This window comes from Fundulus heteroclitus, chromosome 21, assembly GCF_011125445.2.
Source record: "Fundulus heteroclitus isolate FHET01 chromosome 21, MU-UCD_Fhet_4.1, whole genome shotgun sequence".
Taxonomy (NCBI): Eukaryota; Metazoa; Chordata; class Actinopteri; order Cyprinodontiformes; family Fundulidae; genus Fundulus; species Fundulus heteroclitus.
Window position 1 is genome coordinate 26,492,493 of NC_046381.1, and position 12,186 is coordinate 26,504,678.

Consider the following 12,186-nt stretch of genomic DNA (forward strand, 5'->3'; position numbering starts at 1 on the left):
ACACACACACACATACTGATTACACTGATATTACACTGTTTTTATCTCACTGAGATAAAAAGGTTTTTAATGTAAAGTGCATTACAAATAATAATAGTAATATCAACATTAATAATAATAATAATAATAATAATAATAATAATAATAATAATAATAATAATAATAATAATAATAATAATAATAATAATAATTATTATCATTATTATTAATGTCCCTCAAGGAATGCCATAGGGTAGGCAATAAGTGCCAGCTAGTGTTTTGTACGGAAGTGTTGGAAAAATAAAAGTCCCACTGAGCCATGTGACAACCAAATACCAACCAGTCCAGGAACACACTAACTAAAGAGATCAAAGTTCCTGGTGTACACGTAAATGGCCAATAAAGCTGATTCTGATTCCTTCGGATTTTTTTACTCATGCTGACCACTTAAAGCTCTTTATAGCCACGATCACACAAACGCACTCGCAGATATAGATCAGTGTGCAGATTAGTAGATAATTTGGGTTCAAATGACAAAAGAAAGCAGCAATCTAAGCAAACATCTTTAGTTTGCAGGACAACTACATTACTCACTGAACCAGAATCTTGTTTTTTGCTTTCAATCATGTTTCACAAAACTGATAAAGAGAGAACAGATCTTAACCAGTTTTATCATTGCCGTAGCTCAGAATGTACATACTCTATGTGAAGAAAGTAAGGGGTGTACTTTACTTTGATTTTTTTTTTAAGTCTGTTTCAGTGCCATCTCTGAGAGTAACAAATGCTACTTTTCTCTCAAAGTCATCTGTGTTAAGAGTGAAAATATCTTCACAATAAACCTTCAAGAAAATTCCTGTTGACCTGATTTTTATCCTCCAAGAAATAGATGCACTAGAGCCCAAGTGTGCCACTTTACTTCATGTCCCACTTTCCTAATTCAGAAAGCATACACCGCACATGCCTCATTCAGTGTAATACAGGTTTGATGCTCTTGTGTATATATATATATATATATATATATATATATATATATATATATATATATATATATATATATATATATATATATGTGTGTGTGTGTGTGTGTGTGTGTGTGTGTGTGAGTGTGGTTTAAAACTGCAACATACATTACATAAAAAACGTTCCCTGTGAATAAAGGGACTCCTGGACATCAACTAATTTTAAATAAAACATGAAAACAAAGTTGGCTGGAAATATACAAAGATCAGGGCCCTTTTTCAGAAAGCTGGGTTAGTGTACCCCCCTTTTTTGGTGTTGAATGATCACGGACTGCTGATAATACAGCTTTAAATCTCCATCATATCATTCATGCATTGACTTGTTCAGCAATTCTGTGCCGCTAACTCGCTTTTTCTGCAGCAACATTGTTTCTTTTTTGTTAGTTATGGTTTAATATTCTTCATATGTCTTCATTAAAGAATTCTAATTCCACTCACGGGAAATGCGTACTTCACATTTATTTGTGTTATTACCATGGTGAATCTCGTTGTCTGGGTTCCATTGATGAGGGCTTCTTTCATGCTCGTGCTTAACTCAGGGTTCAAAGGATGCTGGGTTTAGTTACCTGATTGATATCACAGCGTGATGTAGAACTATCTGCTTTCTATTCAGGGTAGATGACTTGGTGTTAAAACTCTCTTAAGTTTTTTTTTTTTTTTTAATCAAAGATATGCCAGTCCTACTAGTTTATTTATACATAAAAAAGCAGGTTGTAAAGGTAAGTAAAATTACCTATTTTGATCCATAGCAGAGTAGCTGGCCTCCGTTTAAGAAAGAATGGCAAACTTAACCCCAAGTAGATGCAGATACCCTGAGTAGATCTACACAGACTCTGTCATGCTCAGTATTTTCGCTTTCAGAACAAGTGATATTAATCTGGTAACTTGGCTCAGTGTCCAATCAGCTCTGAGTTAAGTATGAGCATTTAAGAAGCCCTCAACAATGGAACACAGATAAAGTGATTCATCATGGCAGTGTCACCAATCAGGAGGAGCATTGAAGTCAACTGGAGACAGAAGGAAGGCGTCAGGTACTGCTCACCTGAGCACCTCAAAAGATTATTCCTCGTTCCCTGTTCTCTAATACCTTGTCTCATATCCACTAATGGTGGTAAGATCAGACCTCATAAGGCCACTTGAGCCAATTGCTTCAGGAAAGGGTTAATTTGTCAATGCTTCATTTGCACATGACACCACCTACTGGCTGGATGCATAATCACAGCAACATAGTTAAGCTTGCCTCTATTTGATCTTTTAGGCCCCTTGGGAATTATCATTAATAAAAATTACACAATGTATCTTATGAGTATCACATCTGTATGGTAAATATTTTAACATGTTCTGTGTGTATTATATAAGTACAATATTATATGGCAGGTTCTGTAAGTTGTTCTCACTTTAATGAGATGGCATGGGCTTAAACAGACAGTTAAAGTGCTTATGGCACAGGACATGCTTGTGTAACTTGGACAATGATGAGAAAACGGGGGATTGTATTACAAAATAAGAGTTATTGAAGAGTTTTTGGTTTTAACAGATTCTTCTTTTTCACACAACGGCTCCAGCCTTTGAAAACACAATTTTTTAATTTAATTAATTTAAATTAATTATTTTTTTATTATTTTTTTTCATTAAAAAATCAATGAAAAATAATGTTTAACTATATACAGTGAACAAAAGAAGGAAATCCATTTTGCATGTTTATGTTTATATAAAAAATATATATGATAAAACATGCAGTCGACCAAAACCTACGACTTAAATTCTAGGGTTAAAGAGGATAAATAGGGATAGGATGGTCATGGGCTGCAAAATCTGAAGCTTTTCCTGGAGTTGCTTGATGAGGGACCACTGGGTTAGTAGACATCCAGAATATGGTCTGGGGTAAATTCCTGCACACCCTGGCTTTTCTGTTACAGAACGCAAGGGAGCTGCAACCCTGAGTCAAATTATGAAAACAACTTACTCTGTGAGAATTTCTAATGCTGCCGCTGGCTTTGTCATCTCCTCCTGGAGGCTTTGCACCAACATTTTCATGAGAAGAACCACTTTGGAGGCAGAAACATTTTCCTCTGCAGACAGCTCATAAAATGCAGACAGCAAAGAAAGGCACCCTACAGTCACATTGAATTCCTCTGATGTTAATATAGGGATGTCATTTTGTATGCCAGCTAATGCACCTCACCAATAGATAAAGAAACAGTGAAAAATGCAGTTCTTGATAAGCAAATGATGGTGTGTTCGGACCAACAGTGGTGTCCACGGCATGAACGCTGCTTTTACATATTATCTCCATGTAAATTGCACGGCCACGGTGAGGCACCTGGCTGCAGACCTCCACTGTCAGGCAAGGAAATGCAAGGGATACTTTCCAAACTAAAATTGGGACTGCCCTTCAGGTTTAATCGTTTTCCTCACAAAGGAATTAATTGGTAAACGGTATGGCATACATTCTATCAATTCCCAGTCTATTGTACAAATTGGTTTTATTTGTATAGTAAACTTGTTTGGTCAGTGTACACATTTTCTCTTAAGCTATTACTCATATTCATATACCACTAAATTTCATATTCAGTACCACTAAATACTACCCTAACTCTTGATATCTACAGTACAAGTCAAATTATGAGAACGCAAACACACCAAGTCACAATGTGATCAATGCTCTGTAGAGCTTTACCCTCACACAAAAAAAATAAATAAAATAAAATCATGCAGTACGGCATTCACAATATGCCAAATAATTTATTTTGTACATTATTTCCTCACAAAATCTCCACATGTTGTCAAGGTTGTGAAACATAAATTTAAACGGCTCCATGATCAATTCCCTTTTGCTCTCTTCCAGTTCTTCCTTCCACAACCTCCCATATTGTGAAGCCGCCTCTGCCTGCGCCTCCTCCCCCATGCACAGAACATCAGGCAGGTCTGCTGTGGCAGAGAACAGTGATTTGTTGGCCTCAACCCACTCTGCTGCATTTCTGCAACTGTGAACAATGCGATCTTCAACCGAGTCCTATGGAAAGACAAGAAGAAAGATGTATGCACTATAGTTTCCACACCAACAGTATCTGACGAAAATATACTGTGAAAAAGCATCTGCTTTCCACTGGTGTGTCCACATCAGCCAGTCTGACTGAGACCTCTGCCTGCTGCCCTTCTTTTTTAAAATATAGATAAGCAAAATTATCAATTGCAATATTTAAAACACAAGCTCCAAAAAGAAATGATCCCATCATTGCCCTCCTCTAATAAGTCTAACTCAACAAATGTTAATTTTGAAAATAAGTAAACCTGACAGCTTGTACTGCTTGGTAACACAAAAATGCCTTTTTATTTGCTATTCAGTAACATATATCAGACATAAAGCTCTACAAGGAGGAGCCTGGAACATTCAAAGGGCTTGACTGGTGTCACCGTGGGTTCTTATGGGTTAAGAAATTTATGGGTTTTTGGTCTCCCGGTGCTTCTGTCTGAGCTCTGTTGCCGGTGCGTCTTCTGCCGAGTTGGGTGCCCTGTCTCTCAGCCGTTGTTCTAACCTGACTCCGCCAGATGGATTTGCTCCGCATATCCATCTGGAAACCTTCCTTTGAAGTAATTTTGGGAAGGGGCGAAAATACTGGTTAGCTGATTGGCCTATGTTGGTGATAGACGGGCCAAATAAACCAATCAGATCAACGAAGCATATGACATACTAACAGCGACGACGAAAACACAACCACAAGCTCTTGCCGAAACCCATCGGGAGAAGAGCAAAAACATCTTTTCCTCTGAGAAAAGCCTCCAGAGCAGTGTTTTGCTCTTCTTTCAGTGAAGAAATACTCTGTAATTCCGATAAAACTTGCTCAATAGCCACGCTAACGCTAGTTTCATCGGCTGAAGCCGCCATGTTCTTTAGACTGAACTGTCGCGCTTCTCGTTGCGTCACACCTCAACCCGCCTCTAAGCCAACGCTGATTGGACGTTCGTTTGGTGAACTGCTCCGAATTTTCTTTAACGGAGAGTAGCCAGACTGATCTGCGAGTGAAACCTTGAAAGCTCGCGAGATCAGGATGGTCTCACGAGGCTACAGTTGTTCTGCTTTCCTCACAAAGTGCAGCGCTGTGACTCGCTTGGTAAAATCACGGTCTGCTGTGTTGAGATGAGAAGCGGTTAGAAGCGGTTAGAAGCTCCTCCTATTTGATGATGTGGTAACTCACGGTGAGGCCGGAGTAGGCACAGATTTTGCAGTCACATTAATGAATCCTAAGTATGTTAGGTTATCTTACCTTATTGGGCAAAATCAAGTCAAATATTCTCACATAGGTGAAATCCTCCTCATCCTAGCTTGCTCCATCCTCTATCATCTCCTCACTGTCTTCAATCTCCAAGTCCCTCCTCTCACCTAAACTTTACAAACTGTCTCCAAGCTGTCAAAATTCTATCCGGAACCTGAACTGACCACAACTCTCCAACAAACACACTCCCCTAAATGAAGCAAGCCTCGATACGTGCTTCATGGGAATGCCCCCTCCATTACTTGACACACAAGTGTGAGGCCATTTACGACGTGACACACTACATTTCCCAGCATGCAATATGGTCAAAATGGCCGCTAACTACCAGCATGCAACACGGTCAATGAAACCACCGGCCCTAGCAACGAGATAACGTTGCTATGGTATGATATAAAAAGAGCCTGCAAGCTCCGCTCTATCTTCTTCACTGGCACCACGCCAACTGGGAAGACACACACACACACACACACACACACACACACACACACACACAGCTGTTCATCCCGTTGGGATTTTTACCCACGTGGCACGTGCTTCCATTTCTCACTGGTCCGAAAATTTCAAATCAACTTTCCCTGCTTTCCTATGCAGGAGGTCGACTTTAAAAGTACTTTGAATTCACTTCGATCAGAGACTGAGACTTATCTCCCAGTGATCGTCGGACTCCGGTTTGTTTTGGCCAAACAAAACGTCGAACAGCCCAGAGACTTCGGGGTTCCCCTTTACCATGCTGCCTGACGGGCCTACGCTCGCCGAAGTGCTCCAGGACGCCCGCGGTTTCGGAGCTGGGACATCCCCCTGAGACAACACAAGTGAAACGGGACTTCGCCCTTTTATTTCTCTTTTCACCCATACGGTGATATATTTTGTGCCTGGGCAGAACCTATTAGGATTTAGTTTAATGCTTAATTACTCTGAGACGGAGTTGTTTAACAGTGCTGGATATTTCTGATAATGTGCATGTAATAAGTGATTCTGGTGTGTTTGGTTGGTTACACCTTGGCTCCGCTGAGAGCTGATCTCCATTTATCTTCATCTCCATCTCTTTGTCTGCAATTTCTCAGTTTGCGCACTTTCTTTGAATCCCTTATTCAGAAGTAAGACCACCTCTCTGGTCAAAGCCCGCCCCACACTAGCGTGTGCGCTAAAGATGTTATTAGGATCTCCTTCTCACGCATCACGCAAGGTCGTAGGTTGTATGCCATCATAGTTGCCATCTTGGGAAGGTGCAAGGTAGCTCTAAACTATCGGCTTAGCTTGTTGTGGAATATAAGGCGTCTTTCATAGCAGGTCTGTTTTCTCAGAGCTATTTTGTTTTTCAATGCTGCTACGTCAAAGTGCCGACGTCTTGAATGTGATTTTTAAACAACTGTGAGTTGAACTAAGAATTGCTATCTCTCATTTTAATCCATTTTTGACTTGTTTATTTTCATTCATTTTCTTTTGCATGTTTATTTTTTTTTTTTTTTTTGTAGTGAGTAGTGTTACCTAGTTTATTGAATTAGAATAATTACTGTAACAAGGCAATTATTTTGGGTTTAATAAATATTAACGTGAGGAATAGTAATTGTTTGTGTTTATTTTGATCCAGAAGTTATATGGATTCTAAGAGTACAGAATTACCTCTTTTTGAGTTAACAACTGAAATCAACTGAGACTATTTTCAGTGGTTTGTGGTAAAGGAGTAACGATTGAGCTCCAATTGCAGTTATAATTGAGTTATCAACGTTTGCTAGATAAACCCCATCGCTCAGAAACCAGTCAGATCACACTTTTCCAGTATAAATAAGTTCATAACAGCTAATTAATAAATGCATTATTGGTATTAATCATTATAAGCTTAAAGCCCTGGGATCACAACCATTTGAATTATATTTGTTACAGCTACCATTTGTGTTTGAATGACCTATTATTAAAATGATAATAGCAAATTATAATTAATAATAATAATCATAATCAAACAGGTTTCAAGTGAAAGCCTCAGCTCACCTCATAACATCCCTAATATCCACAGATACATACCTGTTCCTGATTAAGTCTCTCCTTGGTCTTCATTACTCAAATCCTCTGAAAGTACCGCATCCTTTGAGCCTTCCTGGCACTTCAGTCAACCGAAGCTCCTCCAAGTCTGCTGGTGTCCTGCATACATCTTGCTTGTACACCCTCTGTCAAGAAATCGCCCATCAGGACCTGGAACCGCACCTCGGCCCTGTCACTTATCACCTCACCCTGACTAGGCTCTGTTCTCCACCGTTCCAACCTGTCTGTTGTCTGCACTCACCTTCTTCTCTCTCCTTTCCCCACAGTCCGTGACCAGAGACCTTCCCAGCCGGCCAGACCCACTCTCACTTCCACTATAACTGTATGCGGGTATCACTCAATGAAACACTATTAAATCGTAATCTGCCTCTGTGTTTGCTGGTTTCGAGTCATCATGCAAAACAAGGTCCTGACAAATGTCTGTTATTTGACGGAGAATTAAAGCTGTATTTTCACACTACACTCATTCAGCATTCAGAAACGGGTGTGTGTGCATTGATGTTTAACCTTAACCAACTAAACCATTTATTAGTTATATTAAATATACAGTTAATGATGGGATGATGCGAGTTATTGGATGCGCTGATATGTTTATTCATCCTTTTGCCAGCATTTGGCTCTATGACACCCAACAGTCTTAAAAAGTAGTCGACACTTTGATTATTGCAGGGATATCATTTGTGCCAACCACATGTTCATATTATTTATCATATATATTTATAGACTTTAGGTTTAAGTAAAGGTGGTGTTATTTAAGTGAACAAATGTGATGTGGCCATAACAGTGTTGGTCTAAAAAAACTCCTCAAAAGCCATGCATATGAAGTGGTTGTCTGGGGTAAATGTGTAATTTAACAGTCTTATCTTTGTATTTTCAGTTGTGGATGGTCTACTGACTCTTGTGGAGCATTCTGTCCCAAAGCTCAGCTGTGGGATATAAAGACTAGATGCAGCTGTATTCTTATTACCCCACAGGTTTTGTTTTTATAATGGATTAAAGAAAACTCAATTTTTTTTTTTAATCTTTGATAATGGGATGATGATAAATACAATTTGTCTGCTGCCACAGAGAGGGAGCAGAGGCAGGTGCTTACTGAGGTCTGGTCCTTAAAAGTGTAATCTAACAGTCGATTATACTGTTCAGTGTGCAACAGAATAATAGTTGGACATTTTTTTCCCAAGCAGAACAATGCTGGACATTTAGGCGAAGAGGGTCCATCCACCTCTGGGGCACAACTTGCCTCTGATGGAAGTTAAACCCCATGATTTAATATAAAAACAGCAGACATGCAACTGAAATTGAAATATTTTTCTGTCACTAGAGCTCCCTGTGAAAAAGCTGTACTGGGTGTACTTAGAAGAAAACATCCAAACACGAGTAATCAAAAAGGAGTACCTACAAATGCAGCTGCAGAACACACCACCATACAAATGTTGAAGCACCTGCAGGTGAGGTGTCCACAGGGATGGATGGTTTTATTTGAACAAAATATTAACAACTACTATATTTCCACTTGCAGGCAATAAAGAACATCATCGCCTTTGGGAACATTAAAATGAATATTGTCTTTAGTTGGGAAGTGATCGGTGTATCAGAAATTAATATATTGCATCTCAAACCACTCAGTCATCTATTTTTTTCCAGGTATAAATGCACATACCCAGGCCACTTGGCTTCCATATTACTGATTGTGTGGGTTGCATCTTATATATCTTCACTGTACAAATCTATAATTAGCTCAACTGTCAACTACATGTATGCATTGATTAAGTATATTTAGGCCTACCTGTAGATTAACATTATGGAAAACTTCTTATCCACACAATTCCCTATGTAATTTCCCTATGTAAGCAAATTATGCGTGGGAAAGCTAAAATATATGAATATAAATCTGTGTTTCAAGTCTCAAATGAAATCATTTCAAGACTTCAAATGTGATACTGTTCAAATTATTGCTTTTACTGATATCTTCAATTCTGTGTAGTTGTTTTATTTGTGTTGTGGGTCGGTGAATAGGGAAACACCACAAGACTCTGCAGTAACATTCCTGACAGGACAACATATTCCTTTAATGGATTTTCTACGCTACCTATGTTATATAAAAAGCTGCCATTGGCATAAAAACAAAGTGCAGTACAAACTATCTGTTATGTTATACAAGCGATGTGTGCACTGAGAATATTAATACGATAAATTAATGACTGCGGGAAAAACTTAATGCTCAAAAATATATTGAATCCAGAAATGATAAAACATTTAATCATGGTCTGTGCCCTCTAGCATTTACAGGTTCCTCCGGAAATTGATGCTCCTTTTCCGACACTATCTCTGCTAAAATGTGAGGCAAACTAAGGCTTAGTCCTTACTACCCTGCTTGGTAGCAGTGTTGTTTTACAGAGTAAGTTGTTTTCATGATTTGACTCAGGCTTGCAGCTCCCTAGCTTTCTGAATCAGGAAAACCGGGTGTACGGTAATTTACCCCACAACTTATTCTGGATTTCCACTAACCCAGTGGTCTCAAACTCCAGTCCTCAAGGACTGATGTCCTGCAACGTTTAGATGTCTCTCTGCTTCAACACACCTGACCCAGTATAAGCTCATTACCAGAGCTGGCCCACATGCTAGCATGGCAGTTTAGCCACGTGATTCAGGTCTGTGGGGCAAGGGACACATCTAAAGGTTGCAGGACACCGGACTCGAAGATTTCAGTTTGAGACCACTCCACTGACCCCGTTTGTAAAATGTCGCCCTCCTGTAAGGTGTTCATTGTTTTCATCAGCGGGACAATGCAAACTATCTCTGTGATAACCATTTTGTTTAGTTTTTTTTGCAAATAGCACTCTGTAGCAGAAGTCTAAACTGTACACAGGTTTTGCACGGCCGTGCGCTTCATCCCTCATCCAAACTCTATCCACACTTCTGCTCGTGAAGAGCTGTGACACCTGTTGATTGAAAGTGACGTCAAAGACGCATTAAATCCGCCTTGATTGTTCCCACTGGAGTCACATTCATAAAGATCAGATATAAATCAGGTTATAAATCAGATTCAGGACCATACGTGGGAGTAACCTGGTCACTTGACTCACAAAAAATCTGATTTTGGGCCACATTTGCCTGCAGCGGGGACAGGGTCTTGCAGAGGGCATTGGTTCTTCCACTGAAATAGGCAGGTATGCAAAATAATGATGGGGAATAAAACCCCTGTTTTTTTTGTCATGGAATTAATTTCTTTCCAGTTTTTAATAAAGCAGATTGCCCTAAGACCTTACACACATTTCTGGTGAGGTTTGAACCAAAGCAAAGTAGTGTTTTCCCTTTTGTCTCTTTTTCAGTTCACCCTTTAATAAGATCACACCCACACCTCTCTCCTGAGACTTTAACAATGACTAGTTAACTTTAATAAAGTACATGTATGGAGAAAAAAAAGAGAAACATTAGCACAGAATACATCCATGGCTTTGAGTCAACTGCCAATATTTCTTCTGTTATTCTTGGTGTTTTTCAACTTCATCTTCATCCATCACTTGATTCTATCGATTTGACCTTCGCATTTAAAATTCATCTTCAAACAGAATGGAGGCTGTATCTTACTCTACACTGGCACTAAGATATTGTTTCTTGCATGCAGACCTTTTTTACATTTTGAAAGATTGCTCCATAAATCACTTCATTCCAAATAAAGAAATAAAATGAATAAAGACGGCAAGCTTTCAGTTTGTGGAATGACAGTTCATTAACTATGGTAGATAACTCTCCCAAGGAAAAAAAAAAAACATTTACAAACATGAAGAAGAAAAACATTTCAGATTTGAGATCTAAGACATTATATAAAATCTGTTAGTTGTCACAGAGAAATTTGTTTTCTCACGGGTCACATGTTTAATTAAATTGTTTAGTTGTTGTTGCATCATGAGCAAACATACCATGAATGGAGCCAGTGGCCTCCACATGAAGCAGATGATCCTGTTTGCCTTATTCAATCATGCATCTCTGTTAATACTCTGCTGTGCTCTGCTCAATAATTAAAGACGAGAACGAGCCCATCAGCTGTCTGTGCTAATGACTAAATGAAAATGTGTTTATGAAGCAGTGGCAAAACTTTATGATTCATCACCACACTTTGTTGTGCCCTTGCAGCAGCAGACGCCAGGCAATGTGTTTTATATATTATTTACTACAGACTTTCTCACGAACATTCTGACTGTTTTAATAAAACTATCGCTAACCCTTAAGAGAATCAAGGGACAATTTCTGCCATTTGTCTTTGTTACTTTTCAGATGGATTAGGCTGTGTTGACTAAAGGTTGCTCAATTTGCCAGAGGATATTATGGCATAATTGAGCAGTGAAACTCTGGATGGTAGGATCCGGGGCAGTACTTCAGAGACACCACCAGGGGGAGAGGAAATAGCTGAATGACTTAGACTTAGACTTTCTTTATTGTCATTTTGTAGCACAGAGTGCATACAGAACGAAATTTCGTTTTTTCATACAGCTCAGAAAGATTGCAGTAACTCTACAGGATACCTTGCAGTGAATTTACAGTACAGGATAAGAAAAATGCAGTGGTAAATCACAGTCAAATACAGGATAACTTTCAATTTAACTTTCGGATAAAGTGCAGCAGTGAGCAGTAGGCAGATTGAAATGTAAAAACAATGTAAGCAATGTAAACAATTATGCAGTAAGGTGCAGCAGTGATTTAACAATAGACAGTTGCATTGTAAACAGTTTTGCAGTACGTTTCCGGAAAAAGTGCAGCAGCGATATTGAAGGATACATACAAATGTGCAAATTAGCGGGTCGAGTGTGGTACACAGTCCGTTTTTATACTTCAGCAGTTCAACAGTCTGATGGCAGCAGGGAAAAAGC